The following is a 23,298-nucleotide window of genomic DNA, read 5'->3' as shown; positions in this document are numbered from 1 at the left end:
TAAATAATTTTTTTCACTTTTTTTGCTGTCAGTGTTTTTATTCAAAACTCAGTATTTTTCTACCAATGTCTCAGCTATTTCCCCATTCTAAAAGTTGCAAAGTAAGATTTTTCTTCATTATTTTCTGTTTATATTTAAATTTTTTTTTGTACATACTGAATTAAAAAAAATTATCAAAATCTTTCAATTTAAAATCTATATTTAATTCATTCCATAAATACATTAAAATGTAAATAAACTGTATTGAAATATAAGAATAAATTACGATTTAAATAATAAAATTTTTTACAGTCCCAGGAATTTCCAGGATTTGGAGTCTTAGGAACAGAAAAATTCTGAGACAAACCCTAGAAATAATTCAAAAATTTTTCTGAATAATAAAATCATAAATTTTATAAAAACATTTGTCATCACCACCAAGAAAAAAAAATACACTTATTTCTGTCAGGTTAAAAAAATGGTTCAGTAAAATTGTAAAATAAAATAATATATATTACATAAAATAAAAATAAATGTTCTAGATAAGATTAATAAGACATACTACCATTCCGAATGAACTGAAAAATAGTTTGGATTTCTTACAAAGAAGCTATTGTAAACTAGTCTATGATCTTATCAAAAATAGCCATTATCAATGCAAACAATATTTATTAAATGCCATTGTTATTAATTCTATGAACATATAGAAAGTATAAATTCATGAAAAAGAAATATAATCTTAACAAAGTATAAGCAAAAGGAAACATAACATTTGTCTTCCAGTTTTCAATTACTTTTTGTTTTTATATTAAACTCATTCTCTAAATTATTATTATTATTTTTAGGCATTTTAAGATAAAAATACTATACAGTTTAAAAACTTAAGATATGATCAATATTCAATTAATTTACAATCATTAAAAATTGTCAAGGTTTGATATATATATATATATATCTTTTTTTTTTTTTATAGTATCAAATCAACTAGATATCCTTGTTAACTCTGAATGTTTCTTCTTCTTTGAAGTATATAGAAATAAAAACTAACTAATAATTTCTGTTGGTAAAAAAACATCTGTTCATTATTTTAATGTCATAAAACTAAAACAAATAAAAAATTTAAATATGTTCAATATTGGATAAATGCCAATATACTGAAACAAAATTTATGGAGGGCACTACTGACTTAGATGGATGTTGGTGTGTTTTTGTTTTGTAAGTCTGATCTGTGATGTGAATTTTGAAAACAATAATTAAAAACTGCTAGTTCGCTATGAAGACTGTTTTTAGTCTATATTTAATTAGCATTCTTCTATTTCATGAAGAGTTAAACTGGATTCCAGTCCTTTGCAACATTCTACCTAGTCCAGTAACAAAAAGCACTTGGATACACAGAAAAGGAAAAAGATGATCTCAAAGTGACACCAAGAGAAACTGACAGAATCTTTATTAACTACAGAATAAAATTAAGACAAAGAAAAAAAAGTAATGAACTTTTAACATTCCGTAAGTCAGAATAATGAAAAATCTAACTTGTATGACTATTTTAATATTGTATCCAATGTATAAACTGAGTCTAAAGTTATATAAAGTTATATTTTTATAAATATATTTATAAAAATTAATGCAAATAAATTTTACTAATTTAAATAATCAGTTACAATCAATTAAAGCAGATATTCAAATTCTAAAAGATGACAATAATAATGTTAAAAAATATTTTAAAAAATATGCAAATTGTAGAATTTGAGAATGACAAACTAAATGAATTTCTAGCAAAAATTAGTGGTTATGAATTTTCCCTTTGAAACAGTGAATTATTTAAATCATCTTGTATAAATTTCACTAATTCATGCAAACATTTCTGATACATCTCTGCAACCTAGCACAATAATTTCAAATAAAACTTTTTAAGTCAATAATAAAAGTGATTTTATCATCAAAGACAGTTTAGAAATTTAATTCTTAAGTAATTTTGAAAAAATACACAAACCCTTTCAAAGAAAAAGTTCTCTCCTGCCTTACTGTTGTCTTATCTTTGCTGTACAACAAGAATCAGAAAAAGGAAATTTAGTATGTTGGTTTGCCAGAGAAAATTGAATGGAAAAAAAAATTCAACTAAAAAGATGATTATTTTTATCAAAATTAATAAAATGTTTTCTTAAGATTTAAATTTAGATCAAAATATAGAAATCAATTTTTTTTAGATCAGTAAATAAGTATACCTCAAAATTAGATTACTCTGTTGGATAATTGTATAGACTCACTAGCTGTTAACCATGACTTCGCTCGTGGTGGTTTTGCAAGCAAACCCCATTTATATTCAGTATTTTAACAACCATAGTAATTGTTATATAACACCTACTGCTGAGAATAATGAGAATTGCCGAGAATCAAATGAACTATTTTCAATTTGATCAATTTTCTAGAATGTTTACAATCATTCTATAATCGAACCAATATGCAATAACAAATTCGAATTTAAAACGGTTTGAACATTTGGTTAAAAATTGAAATATATGAAAATATTTATAACAATGTCTAAAATGTTATCAATTTAATACACTTAAGTGCTCAATGAAGACTAAATGTAGTTGAAAACAAAAAAATTGCATCTAAAATAGTACAGTAGAAGCTTTCTTCAGGTTAAGCTTCTACTTAATGCTCTCCCTCTCCCCGCGGGGGAATTTCGAAAAATCCCTTCTTAGTGTGAGTTTTTATGATGTACCCTGTGTACCAAATTTCACCTCTAGGTTCAGTGGTTTGCTCTGGGCGATGATGAATCAGTGACTCAATCAGTCAGGACAAGTAATTTTATATATTTAGATTACCTATTTATTTTGCTAATATTCATGGTTATTTAAACTCATTACTTTATAAGTCAATAATATATAAATAGAGTAGACTTTCAAATACAGTAAACCAGCACCCATGGAGATTGGTAGATGTTGGATAAATATAGTTTCTGGTTGGTTGAGAATTACTATTAAAAATAGGCCTAACTGATACTATTCTTCATATACCATAAACTCTGTACTGACTTGATATTGGCATTGAAATACAGTAACTAAAAGCAAATTAAGATAAACTTAATATAACAGTTTTTTTTTATAAAAATAGCTTTGTAAATGCAGCATGCAAGATTAGTTGAATGGCATTCAATAAACTGGGAATGGGAGACAAACCTGTGGTGTACAGAACAATGGCTTATTCACAGTACAATGTGCCAAGTTTAAACTTACATTTTGATTAAAAATTAATTTTATTTTAATTTTTATTTAAAGTATTATTTCCAGTTTCTCAACTTCTGGTTAACAGAGAGTATACTGTATTTTATTATTGAAATTCTTTAAATCAAAATTTAATATGTAAACTGTTGAAGAAAAATGCTTACAAGGTCCAGGTAGACCCAAAGGAGGAAATCTATTGAAATCATCACTAGGTAAATCAATTACTCTACATAATGGTTTAAATAGAATAACGGTTCTAATTAAATTACAAAATTATTTAATATGTGGGGATATTTTCATTCTTTGTTATTTTTTCCCTTACAGGGAATTTGAAGAAAATTTCCGTAAACAGTTTAGAATTAATTAAATATTATCAAGAAAATTATGATCATATAATTTGGATTGGAAATTTAAATGCAAGAATAGGTAACTTTCAAAATCCATATTATTATGGTTCCAATGATAGAATTAAATGTAAATGAATCTCTCTTGATAATAAGTATAATGAATAAGGTCATAAATTTATGTATTTTATTATCAAAAACAACTTTTTCAAATTTTAGAATTGTTCTTAAGTGATCATTTTCCTGTTATTTCCAAATTACAGTATATCATCACAGTTTTCTTACCCGCTAGGAAAGAGAGAAACCAATTAAAGATGAAATGATAGATAGAAATTAAACTTATGTCAGATAACAGTGCATTGAAAAAAATTAAATAATTTTAATATTCCAAATAGTGGCAATTTAAACGATGCAATCAGAAATTTTCAAAACCATTTTAATCTCTTTTGATTGAATCAGCTAAGCATATAATTTAACCTATGAACCATAGAGTATAAATGCAATAATGAATTCAGTTTATTTTGTTTACTTATCTGTTCTTTACTTAACTCATGGCAGAATACTAACAGTCCTAAATTTAATTTAATTTAATTTAATGAATAAAAAAACAGTAAATTTTTCAAAACTTCCAAAAAATATTTAACATGGCTCCAATTTTTCTAGATAGTTGTTCCATCCCCTGAAGAAACAGGGAAATTTTATCAATATATTACAAATAGATTATCTTACAGAAAATGATCAACTGGACAACAATTTTACTTTACAGAAATTAAATTCAGCTCTCTCTCAATTATGTAATTTTGCTCTGGGCCATGATAACATAATACTTGAACTTTTAAATAATAGTCCTACAAGCTAAACAAAAATTATTAAATTGATACAACATTTTTATATTACAGTTGATTCCAGATAACTGAAATAAAGTAATTTACAGTGTAATTGTAAGAAAGGTGCATGCGATAATCCTGATAATTATACACCAATATTTCTTTTGACTAATTTTACAGAAGTATTTTGTCAATGCTTAAAACACACTGATTCAATAAAAATAACTGAGACTTACTATGTGTTCAACAATTTGCTTCACACCTAGCAGTTTGCTTTCATTAAAGAAAAAACAAAGTGTCTTTTTCTTTAATGAAAGCAAATTGCTGAATACTCTGAATTTTCTTTAACGAAAGAATAAAAGCTGAATACTCTGAATTCAGCATTTATTCTTTCTGGACTTATACAACTTACATATTAAAATCTAAATAGTGTTCTGTTTACTTTTTTGTTTACTTTTTTTTAACTGTTTTTTCTAACCTTTCCAAAGTTCTTGACAGTTAATATAAACAAACTGATTAATAAGTTAATTAAACTAAATCATTCCTCAAAATTTATTCATATTCATTTAAAGTTATTCTTCAAATTTCAGATTTGTATTTGGCAGCAAGAGAAATTTAATGATAATGTGAAGGGTTTCAGAGGCCTTCTGTAAGGTGATCCTCTTATGCTATTTTTTTTTTTTTTTTTTTATTTCTTACATACATGGAGGAGCATCCACCTCCTTTTGAAAATTAAAATTTTCAATTAAGTAATATTAATTTCAAGAAATTTTTTCTTTACAATAATTTTTAATTGTAACAATTTTTCTCCAGAGATTGATTTTGGTATGAGAAATTATAACCATGTCATCTGCATATGATAAGTAGATCAGTTTGTAGTTGGCAACCTGAATATTATCTGAAGAAGAATTCAAAAAGTGTAATTGAAAATTGCATATATATATATATATATAAATAACACAAGCAATCTTCAATTACAAACTAAATAAAATAAAATAAATTTTGATGTAATAGTCAATGTTAAAATTATATCCAAATGTTTGTTTAGATGTCAAAAAGAGAAATCAATTACACATCAGCTAAAATATAAAAAATTTAAATTGTTAAGAAAAATTACTTTAATGTAAGTATAGTACTATAGTACTGAAGAATGATTCATTACACTGGTATAAATATGTAACATTTGTAAAAACTATCTTTTCTCTTCTTTTTCTTTGCTAGAGCAATATAATTTTGTATTTATCTTCAAATAATATTATTTTATATACATCTTAAAAATATTGGTTTACCTTTGGATTTTATACAAAAAGTTTTGTTTTATTTCATTTTGTTTTCAAATTTAACACATTTTACTGTGTTCATTATTAACAAAAACAATTTTTACTTCAGGCCGAGAATGTTATATGGGAGAGAAATCACACCTGACTGATGTTAAAAACATGTATTTACTAACATGTCTTTGAAAGTACTAGTAATTTTTTAATAGTGTTTTTAATGTCAGTTAGGTATTCATTATTAATTTTCAAAAATTTTATTCTATTGAAATTGTCTTAAATATTGAATTTAATTTTTTTTCTAATGTATGAATTTTGTTCTGTTCTAAAACATTCTAAACCATTAAATGGATGTTTTAAGCTGGTATGATCAGATTTTAACTGACAAATTTTTTTTATTGAACAAAAATTTTTTCCCGGAATGAAATTTGATTTTATTTTTGTAATGATGGGGCTAAGTTTAGTGAACTTTTACAAATTGTTAATGGCAATAAGTTTAAGAATATTAGTTTCTTATTTAAAACTTTTTTGATGAAAATATTTTTTGGAAAAATAGACCTGGCCAAGTAGATCCAACATTTGTACCACAAGATGTAACAGAATCAATTATCAGAAAGGTAAATTTAAAAGTTTTGTATTACATAAAGTGAATATATCGTATTTCTTTGATTTTAATATACACTTCTTGTTTTGTGTAATTTTACTTGTCCAAAAACCGTGCATGCAATGGATGGCATTTTATATTTGCAATCCAAAATTACAATTTTTTTTTGGCAGTTGTTGCAAGTAGACCATGTATGTTATGCACTGATAAAAGATATTCTTGGCACTACTACTAAATGCTCATGTTGATTCAAATGAGCTTTGTCGGTAATGAGCATTTAAATTTCTAATTTTGAAAACACCTTTGAGACAATGTGGTGTGGCATTAAAATGTATGATTGTTGAATGTGGATAAAAACACAGGAATGTAATAGCTAAACTTTACCTAATTTGCAGTGTTTTTCTAACTTGCCTTTACTTAACAAAGAGAAACACACTAGAACACCAAAAACCAGCAATGAAGAAGAATTTTAATATAAAAACAAATGTATTAATATACATTTTTCATCTCTGCTCAGTCCCATGATTCATAGACCTATAAGATAGCCACTTTTAGAAGCTTTTACCCATTGCTCTAATACATGGGACAAAAGCAAAGATGGATACTACATGTCCTGTTTAGCCACTCAGCATAGCTTTTTTCTGTACTTCATTAGATGCCCTACACTCCACCAACAGCAGCATGTGGATCTGATTATCACACACATTAAGTTTTATAAAATGATCACCTATGATAAGAACCTCTCCAATATCTACAAGGAGGTTGCCTGCACTGTTAATTTCAATATCGCTTACAGGAGAAGCGTAATCATGTTTTAGATGATCACGAATGCCAATTTGAGAGGCAGTTCCTGATGGGCATTGTCAAGGAGGTTTTGAGTGGTGACAAGCCAAGTCAAATTTTCACTTGTCAGATCATGTTTTCTGGATTCCAGAAAACATGCTCTGACAATGAATCCGAAAACATACTGTCCTGGATGTTGGTGTCATTCTGGACAAGTCAAGATAGGTATGCCAACTGAGGCAGACCTGATAGAAAGCTCANTAAATATCTTAAAATTTTAAACTGTATTTATAGAGGGTGATCAAAAAGTTGCACACATCAAAATATTAGTTTATGTAAATTTCCAAGTTATTTTTATTATTTCTACTGCCAAAAGATGACACTAGTGACTGTTGACTATTAATAGAAACTGACTTTTGTGTGAGTCAGAAAATTGACTATATAGCTTAGTTCATTAAGGTGTGAGAAATAGAACGAGTTAATAAAAATTAAATTTTCAATATTAAACGATCAATTATTGTTAACAATGAAACTCTCCGTTTTTCTTTGTGTTAAAATTTTCCCTGGGACGAAATCTATCCTTCCGTGCCCTGGAGTAACTTCCCGTCACAATGGAACCCGAAACTGAATCACCCGGACGACTTTCAAAAAAATCTACGATTGGTGACACCCGACCACGAGACCCGAAGGTATAAAGACCAGGTACCGCACGGAAGGAGAGTCGACTCCGCCTGCAGCGATCCCGGACGTCACGCCGACCGCCTCGCCGACAAACCCTGGGACGATCCCGAGACACGACCCGAAGCCTACCCGATCAAGATCCCATACCTTCAGTACCAGAAAATAGACCGAATCAACCAGAGGTATGACCCAATCTTGTACACTCTCTCTCGGCGCAGACCCTTCGAATAACGCGCCAGTAGGTAGTCTTTGTATGTTAGGATTATGTTGTCTAAATAAATGTTTGTTTGTTTATTAAAAAGTCGTCTTTATTTCGAGTATCATTCACGCTTTACCGACGACCCCTCTCACCTCCTCCACTCGACCTGACAAAAGAATCCCGACTTTCCGGGATAGAAAAAGTATTTTCTAAGCCATCCCCTGACCAGTGGGCAGTTCTCACCGAACTGTTGCCAGTCAAACCGAGGTACGACTTCGTCCTATCTCAGGCGACCCACAAAGGAAATAAAAGTTTTTTCCAAGAACAATGAATTTTCATTGTTGAGCATTATTTTGCCAGTCACTCTTATCTCATGTTGGCAACAAGTTTCATCAAAAATATATAAATTCTGTAATTCTTGCAAGAATTCTTTGGTGACTGTATTATTTCTAAAGGGTAATGGCCCCCACAATTATCAGATTTTTTTCTTCTAGGGATATCTCAAAGGAGCCATGTTTAAAAATAATCCTCACATAGTAAATAACTAAAGAGGAACATTGTAACAGCAATTGCCAGCAACAATTTACAGATGCTTAACAAGGTGGCATCAAACATGATAAAAAGAACTTGTGAACAAAGGCAGCATTTCAAACAAATTGTAATAACACGATTTGATTTTGCTTTTCTTAAAGATCAGATTATAAACTTCATTTTTACTACTTTTGGTATTTTCGTTGAGCTCACAAAATAAAATTTAGTAACACATGTGACTTTTTGTTCACCCTGTATAAACAAAAATGCATGTCTTTTAATATTTAAGATATTAACTTGAATAATACACCAAATCGTTAACCAATACAGTATATGAAAATTATATTTCTTGATTTCATTTTGTGAAAAATAGTATGTTAACTTCTTATGATCAAAAATGTTACAATTATACGCATAAACACTTTTTAGTAAAGATTAATAGATCTTCACAAAAAAGATTAATCATTAATTATTTAACAGTTACAAATTTTACATGCATAGATTTTTTTCTATATTCTTTTAGATTGTATATAATGCATTCTCACTAATTTAATCTGAACCAATTTTGTTTATTTTTATTTTTTATATCAAGTTAATGATAAATTTTATATATCTTTTGAACTGTTAGTAACAAAAAAATGAAAGTAAAATATGCAGTACTACAAAATCTAATAATAATAACTTTTTGAAAAAATTTATACTAAATTTTGCTTGTCTTAGTAAGCTTTCTACTTTTTAATGAAACATTGGTAGAAAAAATAAAAACCAATCTTAATTCAAAAATGAAAAAAATTGTTTCAAACAGTACACTTTCTGATAAAGACTTACTTTATACAAAATTGTTAATCTGAACTTTTCAATAATTCAAACAACCCCATAAAATAATTTGAATTAACAAGAGTGTGCTGTTTTGAATAATTTATTCTACTCGTACAATGTTATATCTTTCTAATTTACTGTACTTCAATAAATCATCACTTCTCTCCCATTCGGAAACCAAGTTGTTGGAATTAAAAATCAATATAGAAAAATTCATTGTTTTATTGAAGAGTTTAAAATAAAATTTTGTACGTTATGCTATTAAGTGAGACAACAACTATTGTAAAATTAAAACAACTAGGGAATATTAACTGCGCTTCCATCCAAGACTTCAAAGCTACCTTCTTCAATATCCAGCAATGAGTTGCTTAACTTTTCCCAGCAGCATTTAGTGGTGCCACCTGTTGTTATATTTTATTTCAAATTTTTTAATATTTTTAACTATTATAAAATGGCAAAAAACTTAATTTTCAGGGTAGGGATGAGTTTTATAAAAATTGTAAATGCTAATAACAAGTAAAATTGTCATTAAGTCTGACCCTACTGTGATACACACTACTCGAAATAATCTTCCAACTTCAAATGGGAGGTTTTGAAGAAAATTGTTATTGATCAACAATTCTCTCAATGAAACAATATCACCAAGTTCAGTTTTACCACCTGAACTTGATGATATTGTTTCATTGAGAAATGTCTTAATTTATTAGATGATACATCTAGATGAGTGAGGCAACTAAGTCTAGCAATCTCTGGAGGGATGTGGGACAAATTATTATAATTCAGGTACAGAGAAGTTAAATGATTCATTTTCCAGAGTGCCGGACTGAGATTACAAATTGTTCCTGAAACATTATCATCTCATATAAAATATTTTTATATGAGTGTGACCCTTTATCACACCACTCCTTCAATCTTTAACCACCAAAATTTAATAGCATCAATTCCCCTGCATCCCCTAATAAACAAACCTCCCTGCAAAATTTCAGAAATTTTTGACAAAAAGCACAGGAATTATTAAGCTTCAAATAGGGTTAACAAAATCATGGCACACAAGCACACATATTAACATCCATACATACAGAAATTACCCCCAAATTTCTTTTTTGAATTTCTTGATGTTTCAAGATGCCAAAAATGTAAAAATCTTCGGGGTCATTTTTTGACTGATCACCATACTGTAATATATAACAGCTGGGAAAGTAAAACGAATCTCCAAGTCACATGTCTATTTGCATGCATTTTAGTAACACACTACACTTCTAACCAAAATTAATTTAATAGCATTTAATTGAAGTTGTGTTACAAAAGCACAAAAGTCCAAGCTGAATAAGGATTTCCCCCATTCTTAGTGTCATTTTAAATTTATTAATAAAAAATAGCTGTACTTTAAAAATGCCAATTCACTAAACAGAGAATTTCAATGAATAAACATTTTCAGTATTTAATATTTGTACCAACTGATAAAGTTTTCATTTCTTGAAATGAAAGTCAAAAATGCCTTGTAAATTTACTCCAATTAATTTGATGATAACTGTAAAGTCATATCCAACTTACAAATACATTTGTATAAAAAAAAAACTACAAAACATCCTAAATTCTGAAAGAAATAAACTTGGTATTACAAAATACTTTTATTACTACTTATTTCAAGAAGCCAAAAAAATTACATAAGAAAGAAATGAAATGCATCCTTCGTGTCATTTTGTCATGGCGGGCATTTGAACATTGCAATGAACATAGCATGCTGTAAAACTAATCCATAGAAGACAGAGTATCTCTCAGTACATGATTTCCTACCAACATGATAAATTGTTATTGTCACTTCTGGAGTGCACCAACTTGATAGGTGTGCTGCATGGTGATAAATTTGGTAACAACTTTTCTATTCTGTAATAAATTTACTCAAGATGTGTTTGAATATTTTCCTAAAAACAGGGCTGGAGTCAGGCCAAAGTAAACTAAGAAATTACAATTGCTCACGTTGCTTCTAATTAAACACACTCAAGAAAACCTTTTAAATATGCAGCCGTATTTATTACATTCTAACGTTTTCAGTCATATTCAATTACCTTTTTCAAGAATAAACGGAAAAAAGAAAAAATCGAACTCCTAATCGAAATCTAACTCTAAAATTTGAATTAACGATACAAGCATTTTGGAACATTTTTAAAAGGATATTCTACGGGAACAAAGAGCGCCATCTCTACATAAAGGCTGTCATTATGTAAAGACAGTGGCTATTAGAATGTTAAAAAGTATGACATTCAAGATATAAAATAACAAAATAAAAATACAAACATACATAGAGAGTCTTCAGAGAGTCTTATTTATAAGCAAAATTTTTATAATAAAAGTTTAATAAATTACAAATATAAAATATTTTGTACCTGTTATCTCCAACTCTGGCCAATAGGATTTTTTACCGGCTGCCATATCTTCTGGTGACATAATGGTATGAGCCCTACGAGAATTTGTAAACTCATTCTTTTCCTTTTCCCTTTGAAACGGCCTGTACATGAGTAATGCTAAAAAAAAAAAATTAAAATTACAAACTAAAAATTATTTAATATAGAGATCACTTTGCTCAATTCAAAATACAATAAAATAAAATAAAAATAATAATCAATCTTGTTTATTATTTTTATATCTAACACTAAATAAAGATATTTAATGTTAAATTCATAATAAAGTCACTAATTATTGATACATGTGTACATGAACTACCATGAATCAATAACCAGTGATGTTATACAATCAGCAGTTCCCGTCCAGGAGGAGTTTGTCGGGAGCACCAACAGTCACGACCGCTGCCATGACAGTGCACATAGGTAACATCTAGCCAGCGCATACAAACAATTTTCATCCAGATCATGTAAACGAGTTAGTGAATCCAAAGAAATTGCAGAAAGTGCTTAATTTCTTTTCCTATCCAACAGAGAGAGCTTCCACCAGAGTAAGCTGGAAAGCGCCCAGTTGCTAGACACTTGTGACTGGAACACTTTCGGTTAACCGATGTTTTGGTTGGTCGGTATTCGGATAATTGATGCTCTACTGTAGTATGTTTCCCACATAAGGATTGAAATCTAATTTAAATACCATCATCATCAACAATTCATGTTGTGACGTCTAATGATGTGAGGTTTATCTTAGCGCCACTAACTTCTGAATCAATAGTCCCTTGGTTAGAGAACACTTCACACCAAGTTTTGAACAAATTTTTACCCAAAACATAATGTTCAGTATTGGAAAAAAATGCACTTCACAAACATTTCTGGGCTCCTTTGGAGTCCAGTCCTGCTTCAGGTGATTTGCTCTTTCTTTAACGAAACACCAATTTAAAATAAAAAATTCAAATGTTTCAAAAAATATCAAATCATCTCAGTATCCATTGGGATGGAACAGATTTAAAAACAGAATGTGTTGGAGCATCTGCCTAAACATTTCAAAAAAATGGAATACAACACCATGTGTTGGTACAGATATGCGCCATAAGTCCTACAATAACTAATTATAATAACTCCGGTTCGTAAAGGGTGTGCCAAGCAGCAGACAGAGAAGGTTCCTCTTTGTAATTGATACACGTGCTGTTTAAACTTGCCTTAAAAAATTTCTAAAGCTTCCAAAAATCTAAAACAATCGATGGGTTGCGTTGTTACAAGGACACTAGCTTGTTGTAATTGCACCTCTATATCAAAGTCAGAGGTGTTTATAATCAGGGCTATCTATGTCCTTGTCAATATACACCTCCGACCCTGATAATCAATTTTTAATCATAATCTTAATTTATTTAATTTAATTTAAAATATATATACTCCATCTCAAATTAGTAGTGTCTTGCCCCTGTACATCATACTTTTCCTGATAACAACATAGTCATGTCGGTCATCTATGTAACCCTATTCAGGGAAAAATTTTGAATTCAATTCACATGACTTCTGAAGTTTGTATATAGTTAGTCATGCTCTCCTGTCCCTAAGCTTTCCATATCTGGTCTTCACTTTCATCTAACACTGTTCTCGAGATTAAGGAATAACAAACAACATTGAAAATTTATACTCCTATTAATACTATTAATTAATATGTGGTTTGGAAAATTAAAGTTAAGTCATACAAATAATTAAATAGACTTACTATATAATTTACCACATAACACTGAACTGATAAATTAATATAAAAATCTTTTTAATAAAAAGAATGTTTTAATTTAACATTTCATAAGATAGACCATTGTTTTTCAACCTGTGGGTCGTGACCCCCAGGGAGTCAAAAGCCTTACACAGGGGTCGTGGATAAAAGAAAAAGACAAGTGTTTCTAGGTCCTACACTACAATAAAAAAAAACTACAATTTCAGTGAGAAGGCTGTGCCTGTTTATTTTACAGTACAATTGGTTTTTTTATCAATATTTAGGTCTCAACATAAAGAAAATTAAATATGTAGTTTTATATATGTTTTATAATATACTGATATAGTTTTAATATGGCCCTGGGGGTCACCAGAATTTTTTAACTTGTAAAGGGGTCGCATATTCAAGAAGGTTGAAAGACACTGGGATAGACTATACAATTATAAACTTGATATATTTTGATTGATTTAAACAGAAATAAAATTGAAGTCAATGCCATGAATGATCAATTTTAACAAGAGGTGCAAATTAATGGATTTTTCTGATGCCCAAAAATAAAAAAATTTATGATGGTGACATCAAATAATTTTTAAGAAAAAATAACTGTATAAGAAATGCACTAATTTTTTTTGCAAAAAAAGATAAACTTATATAGTTTTTGACTGACTTTATCATCATCATCATCATCATCATAGGAAATCTTCATTAGTTCAAAATTCAAGGGACCAAATAATTGCAACTTCAAAGTATCAAGTTTTGAATTAGCCAAGATTTATGTATGCCAAATGCCACGTAACTGATGTAATTTATTAAGCAAATGAAATATGGCTATATATACAGAATGCTATTTTCGTTAATTAATAATAAATAATAATAATATAAATAAACTGCAGGTAAACAGCACATGTCCAAGGAGAACCTCACAGGTTGGCACACAAGTTTTATAAAAAATAAAGCAGAATTACTCAAAATTTAGTCAAAATTATTTTTAAAGTGGCCCAAAAAGTAGTAAGTTGCCCAAATATAGTAGCCTAGTAGCCTACAAATATCTCAATCTTGAAATCCTAAAACCCACTGTATTTTATGAAATAAGAGATAAAAGGGGTAGTCCATATGTAAGGCAGCCAAAAATGTGTTATTGTAAAAGCAAAGTCATATTGACCAGATTAGGGTTGTTCTTGGTCTATTTTTCTCTTAGAGCCGCCGCAAACTATCGCTTTGCGAGAGCAAAACGCTAGCAAACATGCGCTAGCACAACCGATGACGTCGAAGGCTCCGCTCCTTTCTTCTTGCCCGCGCTGTTTTTCCTTCGCTAACGCAGCGATACGAGAGTACACTCGCTGTTCACAGAATTCAACAACTAGAGCATTTACGCTAGCAAGAGAGAGCGGGGAAGACGGAGGACTACATTAACATGTCACATATCGAAAAAGAAATAATAGAATTTTATCGATGTACGTAAATTACATGATTAATACATTCAGTATTGAAAAGAAAATACTATAACCGTTGTATGTAAATAGTAATATACAGTATAAATAGTTTTCGGCTAGTTAAGCATAGTTAGGCTTAACTAGTAAACATGTTTTTTCCATGCTGTTTCAAAGTTCGGAACGAAAACTGACTGATTACAAGTATAGGTTATAATAAAATCTTGTTCTATTGCCAATCTACATCTGTGGAATCCAGGTCATGCGGACTACATTACGCCAGCAAACGTTGTGTAGTTTGCGGCTGCTTCGTGCTCGCATAGCTTACCTAGCAAAAATGGCTCATAGCATCATGGGAAAAAAGGCGGGGCTTAGGAGCGCAAGCGAGCGTACGCTAGCTCCCGCATCCTGTAGTTTGCGGCGGCTCTTATAGTATGGAGACACTTCAATCTAAATGAACAAGTTAACATATGCATATCACAGTTTCAACAGAATTTTTATTTCAAATTTCAAAGTAACCATATGTAAATCTAATCAAATTCCTTAACATGTAAAACTACATATTCCTGGCCAGGATAAATTATAAAGTACAGTAGACCCCCTATAAAACAGGTTCATGTAATACGGATTCGTATATAATGGCGAAAAAATTGCGATCGTATTTGTATAAACACGCTAAAAGAGACTCATATAATATGCATCATCGCCGATTCGTATCGCGACAGGATTGGTCGAATCTAGACCAATAGCGGATATTGCACAAACCATTGAGTTTAAATGAGCAGCANTCGTATATAATGGCGAAAAAATTGCGATCGTATTTGTATAAACACGCTAAAAGAGACTCATATAATATGCATCATCGCCGATTCGTATCGCGACAGGATTGGTCGAATCTAGACCAATAGCGGATATTGCACAAACCATTGAGTTTAAATGAGCAGTAGACTTACTAAAAACCATTTATTATTTAACGGCCATAAAAATTATATTTATATTAATATTAATGATGTCTCCAAAGTTCAGCAAAGTTTTTGCAGAAAAATAATTTATCAGGAAACATGCGCCCACTGTTCGACACGCCTCTCAACGACGAAAACAAGCTTAAGCAATGGCATCGTCGAATGGTGCACACTCGGTAAGTAATCCTACAATTTTTTGTTTATAGCATAGTTTATATGGATTATTCCCGAAAAATTATACGTATTTTGGAAATGTTAAGTCGAATTAGTCTAGAATCGATTAATTTTATGGAAGAAAACCTTTCAAACAGCCATAGTCCGTAAACTTCACACATGTCGGGCTGCGATTGGCTCATGTATTTAAGGATTCCTACAATGCGGAATTCGTATAACGAGGAACGTATCTACCGCATTATAGGGGGTCTACTGTGTGTGTGTGTGTGTGTGCGCATGTGTAAACAGTGTATTCTCAATCTATCATTTCCATATCAATCGTTTTCCCAAATCTATTGGCTGTTTTCTCCAGTCCCAAATAAGGACCCATATAATGTTAATTTTTCCCACATTCTTCATTCCCACAATGTTCATTTTGTATTTTAACTGAAAGAAAAAAAATTTTTTTTATTCCAATGAAACCATGTTGTTTATTTTCCTTTTACTTTTCATAGACACAATGTAGTGACACTTTTAAAATACTTGGCAGATTATTCATCTTTTATTTGGTTGGCACTCCAGCAATTGCTCGACTGGAATCCCAACCAAATAAAAGATGAATAATCTGCCAAGTGTTTAAAAAGTGTCACTACATTATATCTATGAAAAGTAAAATGAAAGAAAAATGTTATCCCGCATCAATCATTTTACTCACAACAGAGGGTGCTAAATTAAAACACCGATTTTTGTTTACTAAAAATAAAAGCATGTCAAATTTAACAATTAAACCCTTTAACTACAGCTAACCAGTTTTTATTGTGATTTTTGGCTACTTTTTGTCTACTGCTTTACAAAATACTGTATGTTACTGGCGAAATTTCCTCTTAAAGCTCAACAACATTGATAAAACAGAACACGTCTCAGAGTTGCCATTTATACAATAATTATCATATTTGTACAATTATTTTGGGTGCTGTATGATAATAGGGTTTTGTATGGTAATTTCATAAATATGCCTTACTCCAAAAACAACTGTTAATTATTGAAAAATCCAATTCATAATCACTTTTATATGCATTGCCTTTTCACTGATATTTTGTGTGGCTACTAATATATATTCTCATTATAAGGTACACTTTTCAAGACCACTAACTGCTATATTTTATACCTAATGATAAAATGCTCAAATTGATGTAAAAAGAAAATTTGTGCAAATAAACATTGTTGAAATTCCATTATGCTTCTACTTGTACAAAATGTAATAAAATGTATTAATGTAGTACCTGTAGAGTAGTTTCCAAGTAGTGAAGTGTCTAGAACTGAACTTTTTTGGCACAGAGAGTTATGATCACTCGAAGAGTGGAATAAAAATTTTAGATAGTTTTTCCAAATTTTTGTGACCAAGGTTTATACATATGAAATAATAAATATGGTATATAAAGAAATGTGTTACATATTTGTTAGTAATAATTATTAATGTTTGGCATGTTGAAATTGTATGAAAAATGTAAATTTTAGCTTTTAAAAAATTAAAGGTTAAATAAAATTAAATTTCATTCAGAGGTTTATTTTGCATCATATTATAAGGGAGAGTTGTCGTAAAATGGAATCTAAAAATTTTTTTGTTGTAGGAAGGGATCACAGATAAAAAGTTTACGATATTCTGAGATAGGATGAACCATGTTAATATTTCTACAGATAAAAAATATAAGTGTAAAGGAGCAAAATGAATGTACAATAATTTCAAGGGGCAAATACAACAATTTTCTCCCATACAGTTTGCAACTCTACATTTTCTTGAGGTAACAGAGATCACATCTAGACAAATGAAAAAAGTCAGAACTCTTTTTTGTAAGACAATCAACACATTGTAAGTGACAAAACTTTATCTTTCACTAACATTTTCGACACTTCTATGATATCATCTACAAGTGCAAGAAAAGAGTCAATTAAGTATTCTTCAAACATTAAGTATTCTTACCAAAGGAAAATAGAACAAATTTCAGTATTTATAAAAATTTTTTAAATGTAGAATAAATGAATGTTCATGTGCATGCTCCATATCCATATCATTTAGTATTACAGAAAGCCATTATATAAGCCTACCTTGTTTATCTTGTATGAAAACACATTTCATACAAGATAAACAATAAAAACATTGATTTATTTTTAATTGTCTACTTGGACATTACTCATTAATAGGACTTTACACTGTTGTTTAAAAATTTACACAATAATGAGAGTTAGTTCAGAAAGTAGTAAGAAGAAAAAAAAAAAAAATAGAATAAATAATAATTTGGGAAGAATAATCCACCAATCCTGGGACACCATATTAGATGATGTTTACAAAACGCAAAGCTTATAAATGGTTGATAGAGTTGCCTTGTCTAAATGTTGTTTGATAGTGGTGAATAGAACCATGATGTAAATTAAAATTATTACAAGCATTGGTTGATATTGTAAGTTTAAAATTAATGATTTATTTTATTTATACAGAAAAATGATGTTATGTAAAGATGTAATAAATATTTTTGGAAAAATAATCCAATTGTACACGGTATTAGGATATGTGTTTACTGTAAGTTTTTTTAAAGAAAAGTATTTTATTGTAGTAAATTATATATTTAATATACAACATCTTACTTATTTGTTTTTTAGTGGTTTGTAGTAATACTGCTGATGAGGGGCATATTAGCCCGAAACACATTTAAATATACAGTAAAAGTTACTACTACAGGTGATATAATAAAGAATATTTGTTTTTTCTGAACTAACTCTCTCATTATTGTGTCAATTTTTAAACAACAGTGTAAAGTCCTATTAATGAGTAATGTCCAAGTAGACAATTAAAAATAAATTAGGACTGTAAGGCAATTATAATTAATAAAAACATTGATTTTATAAATTTCTGGTCAATCATTTTTTCACATCAGTTGTTTTCCCCCAAGTTTCTCCAAAAACAATAGATTGAGAATCCACTGTATATACAGGATGAACCAAAAGTAGGTGGTTTGTGTTAAGAGTAATACTATAACAATGATGTAACTTGGTTGTGGTTATGGTTCAAAAATTAGATCAGTGATGCATTTCAAGAAATTAATTAATTAATACAATGTGCAATTTACACAGTTTTGAAGTCTACAATTCACCATTTCACACTTTGATAAATATTTGTGATGGACAACAGATTAAGCACCTGCGTTGATAAAATTGTATTGTATTGCATTAGTAAATATAATTGTATATGTAATTTCAAAATTTATATTTACAGGGTATGGCATAAAGAGTGGATAATCCGTTACCTGTGGATAGGGGACATCATGACTGTTCAGAAAATTAAACATTGTGTATAGTAAAAGTATCATAGTTTGAGTTATTGGACATTTTCTATTTTTTTGGAAAATGGACTCCCTCGTTCGCATTTTTCAATGTCATGGTCACGAATCAAGGATTTTTCCCAGCCTGTTTTTGAATACTAGTCTTTGATACATGTTCTATCAAATGTAAACTGTCATAGACTTGGTTTTTTTAGAACAAAAAATAATTCAAAATTTTTGTTTCATTTATTAGTTTATTAGGCAAATTATTAGTCAGTTTGTCACGCAAGTTACAGTACTTTTTTTTACACAAAAAAAAATTCAAAAATTCAAAAAAAAAAATTTTGAATTATTTTTTGTTCTAAAAAAATCAAGTCTATGACACTAAAATGACAGTTTACATTTGATACAACATGTATCCAAGACTAGTATTCAAAAACAGTCTGGGAAAAATCCTTGATTCGTGACCATGATATTGAAAAATGTGAACGAGGGAGTCCATTTTCCAAAAAAATAGAAAATGTCCAATAACTCAAACTATGACACTTTTACTATACACAATGTTTAATTTTCTGAACAGTCATGATGTCCCCTATCCACAGGTAACGGATTATCCACTCTTTACGCCACACCCTGTATACGTAATCTCAATAAATGTTATCATTTACTGTCCACCTACTTTTGGTTCACCCTGTATATATTCATACAGGATGAATGAAATATGAACATCCAAATCCAATAGTTATATATCAAATCCAAAAAACTGCCATATTATATTGGGCTATATTACTATTACTATTATTAATTAAATGCTAAGTAATTTGGCACTAGAGGCAGGCATTAGATGCAATCTCTTCCTAAATTTAATAATTATATTAATATTTTGATAATTAATTTAGAAGGTTCTGAAAGAAAGAATTGGCCCAAAACAGAACTTGAACCCACATATCCCGCTTACTGTGCAGTTGCATTGCCAGTTACACTACCCAGACCTTCATCCAATTCGCACTTACAGAACTTATTAATTTATATATAATCATACTTGGTTCCTTACAATGCCTGATATAATTCAGTAATTGTTTGGCTTTAATATATAACTATAGGGTTTGGATGTTCGTATTTAAAAATAGATAAGTAAAATGAAACAATAAATTCATATACACATACAAACAAAAATGCAGTAAAAACACTGTTTAATTACTGGTATACAATAATGCATAATACATACATGGTGTCAGTAACCCCTTATTAGTTTAAAATCTACTTCCAAGCTGTGGACAAGCAAGCAGCATATTTATGGTCGATACATAAATTCTTCATAGCATGTTTATATATGGCTATTATTATTTTTTTTAATAGTTTTTCCATGGCTTGGTCCTGGCAGTTTTTAGGAGTTTTATATATAGATGCAAAAAGTCAGCAATTTCTGGAGCAGTGGAACTGACAAAAAACATGTACAGAATCCTAAAAAATGACAAAATAAACATATGGGAATGAGATAATCAAAATCATAAGCATTTGAATGGTAAGATGCTTCAAAGAAAGCAAGCAGAATAACAGAGACAATAAAGGAAGTGGACATCCAAAAATGAAAACTGCCAAAAATGTTCAGAAAGTGCAGACCCTTGTGTACACTGACAGATATCTAAATGTCAGGATGATTGCAGAAGAATTAAACATGTTAGAAAACACTATATGGGAGAATAATAATGGATGAAGAACTACAAATAAGATAACCTAGACTTGTACAAGATTGATGCCAAAAATTCTGAGTGATGACAAGATAGTGTCTGTGTTTTTTTTTTTTCTTTTTTAATCTTCTGGCCTAAAATGATAGTGATGTCAGAAAAATCATTACTGACAATGAATATGAATGTTTCTTAGAACCCTGAGGCTAAATGATAACAGACTGATTTTACCATTAGGTAAACCTAGGTAATCACATAGGGGCACTAGCACTCATAAATAAATAAAAGATATATTTTTAATTAGTGTCAATAAATAAAAATTTTTTAAAATGTTCATAATAATATTTTCATAAATAACCACATATGAGTGTGTGAGTGCTTGTGTGAGTATAATTACATACAGTATATAGACAATGTTTACAGGTACCTACATTTTCTTTGTCTAGTGGCATCAGATATTCTTGCACTGTCCCTGGTCACCAAGGTTCAATAAAGCCCACATGTGCAAATTAAAATAGTGTTCATCTGTCTCTTCAACATTGAAGACTTGTTTCAATTTGAAGGGCAAATGGTGGATCAGGAGCTGTACTTGGCAACTCCAAAATATTTTCATGAGTCAGTCTGTAAAAAAGACCAAGTCTATATTGAATTCCCATCTTGACAACGTGCCCTGTCTGTCAAGCAATTTCTGGCCAAATTCATCTGATCTTGCACAATGTGACTTTTCCTCTTTCCAAAGATCAAAAAATCCTTGAAATGCACACACTATTATTACAGGAAATTCAACAAAGTGTAATTGCTGTCTTCAAGTCAATCACAAAAGAAGACATCAATATGGTTGGCAAGTGTATAGAAGGCAAAGAGGACTACTTTTTAAAAGTGCTAAGAACAGTTTCAGTTATTTTTTACTGGAGATTTTATATTGACCAATTCTGAAAACTTAACCTGCATATAAAATATAATCATACAAACACCTTTCATACTTTTCTAGTTATTGCTGAAGAAGTACAAAAGGTGTTTTTGTGTGATTTTATCCAAGAAATTCCAGCTTTTAAAAGATATTTAGTATATAAAACAACGGTTCCCAACCTTTTTTGGATGGCAACCCCTTTTTATAAAAGCCAAGTGTCCCGCGACCCCAATACAATTGAAAAAGGCATTTTTAATAAGGTAATTAAAAAAAAAGGAAATTAGTTTTTTAGTATAATTTTATTTTAAATTATGTTTAATAATTTAATGCGATGGTTGAAATTGCATGTTATTAACCAGCCTCAAAATTCGCGGGCGAGTTTTTGTTAACGCCAACCTCATGTCATTCTCAACATTTAATTTATTCCTCTCAAACTCTCAACACGTTTCAACCAACTGTGGCAGAATAGCGTACCTAGATTACACTTATTTTAATTTTAAAAAATTATATAAAATATATTTCTTTAAATTAAAATAAAAACTTCAAGACACTATTAAAAATAAAAATTGCATTATAGTGAATATTTTTTTAGTTTACTGTATAAGTTGGTGACCCCACAGAAAGCCCGTCACGACCCCTTTCTGGGTTGCGACCCATAGGATGGGAACCCGTGATATAAAATATAAAGAAACAAATAATAGATCTATAGGAGATATAAATAGATCAGCTTGAAAAATGAATTTATCAAAAACCTAAATTTATGCCAATCTATATGAAGAACATCTAGATAAATAAAAATTTAGGCTGTTTCAGTGTGTTTAGCTATATTACTATTAATCAAAAAGCAGCATTAAATATAACTACAATGGGTGATCAGTTAATGAACATAATCCATTCCAAGACTTTGTTCACTATCCGAAATGTTCGTTAACCGATGATCGATTTACCATAGGTTTCTATGGGAATTTGATTAATTCATTCTGGAGACCCCAGAAAAATAAAAAAATATACACTTTCTTACTACATTTATTCATATGTAATAATAAAAATACATATATACACGGTCTTGCATTTTTATTAGTCATGTTTTTTTCATTTCTAAGGGTTAAAGAATTTGTCTAATGTTGATTGCTTTTCTCTCTTCATGATTTTTCAGAAGAAATTAATAGCATTGTAAATGTAGAGATCCCTGGGCCTATTAACCTCAACCTGGTTTGGATGACATTTGAAGACCGTTGTTCTGACATCACTTTTTCAAAAGATCTTTAATAGCAGATATCGGCATAAATCCGCATTTTCAGAAGAAAACATAAAAGAATTGTTTCTGTCAGAAATATAAAAGGCTGGAATTATAAGGGAGAGTTTCAAAGTTCGGGGGAATACTATCCGATCAGTATACACTGGGTAGAATGTCGATGTCGATGTCGACATCTCCTGCGCTC

The 23,298-nt window shown here is 29.8% G+C and overlaps 1 pseudogene; it reads right to left on the bottom strand.

Moving 5' to 3' along the window:
* The window catches only part of LOC111622131, an 89,613-nt pseudogene that overhangs the window by 57,900 nt on the left and 8,415 nt on the right, over positions 1 to 23,298 (bottom strand).

Source organism: Centruroides sculpturatus, unplaced genomic scaffold (genome assembly GCF_000671375.1).
Source record: "Centruroides sculpturatus isolate CEXI.00-Female unplaced genomic scaffold, Cexi_2.0 scaffold140, whole genome shotgun sequence".
Taxonomy (NCBI): domain Eukaryota; kingdom Metazoa; phylum Arthropoda; class Arachnida; order Scorpiones; family Buthidae; genus Centruroides; species Centruroides sculpturatus.
Note: the sequence above shows the minus strand (reverse complement) of the source record. Positions and strands in the feature narration are given on the sequence as shown.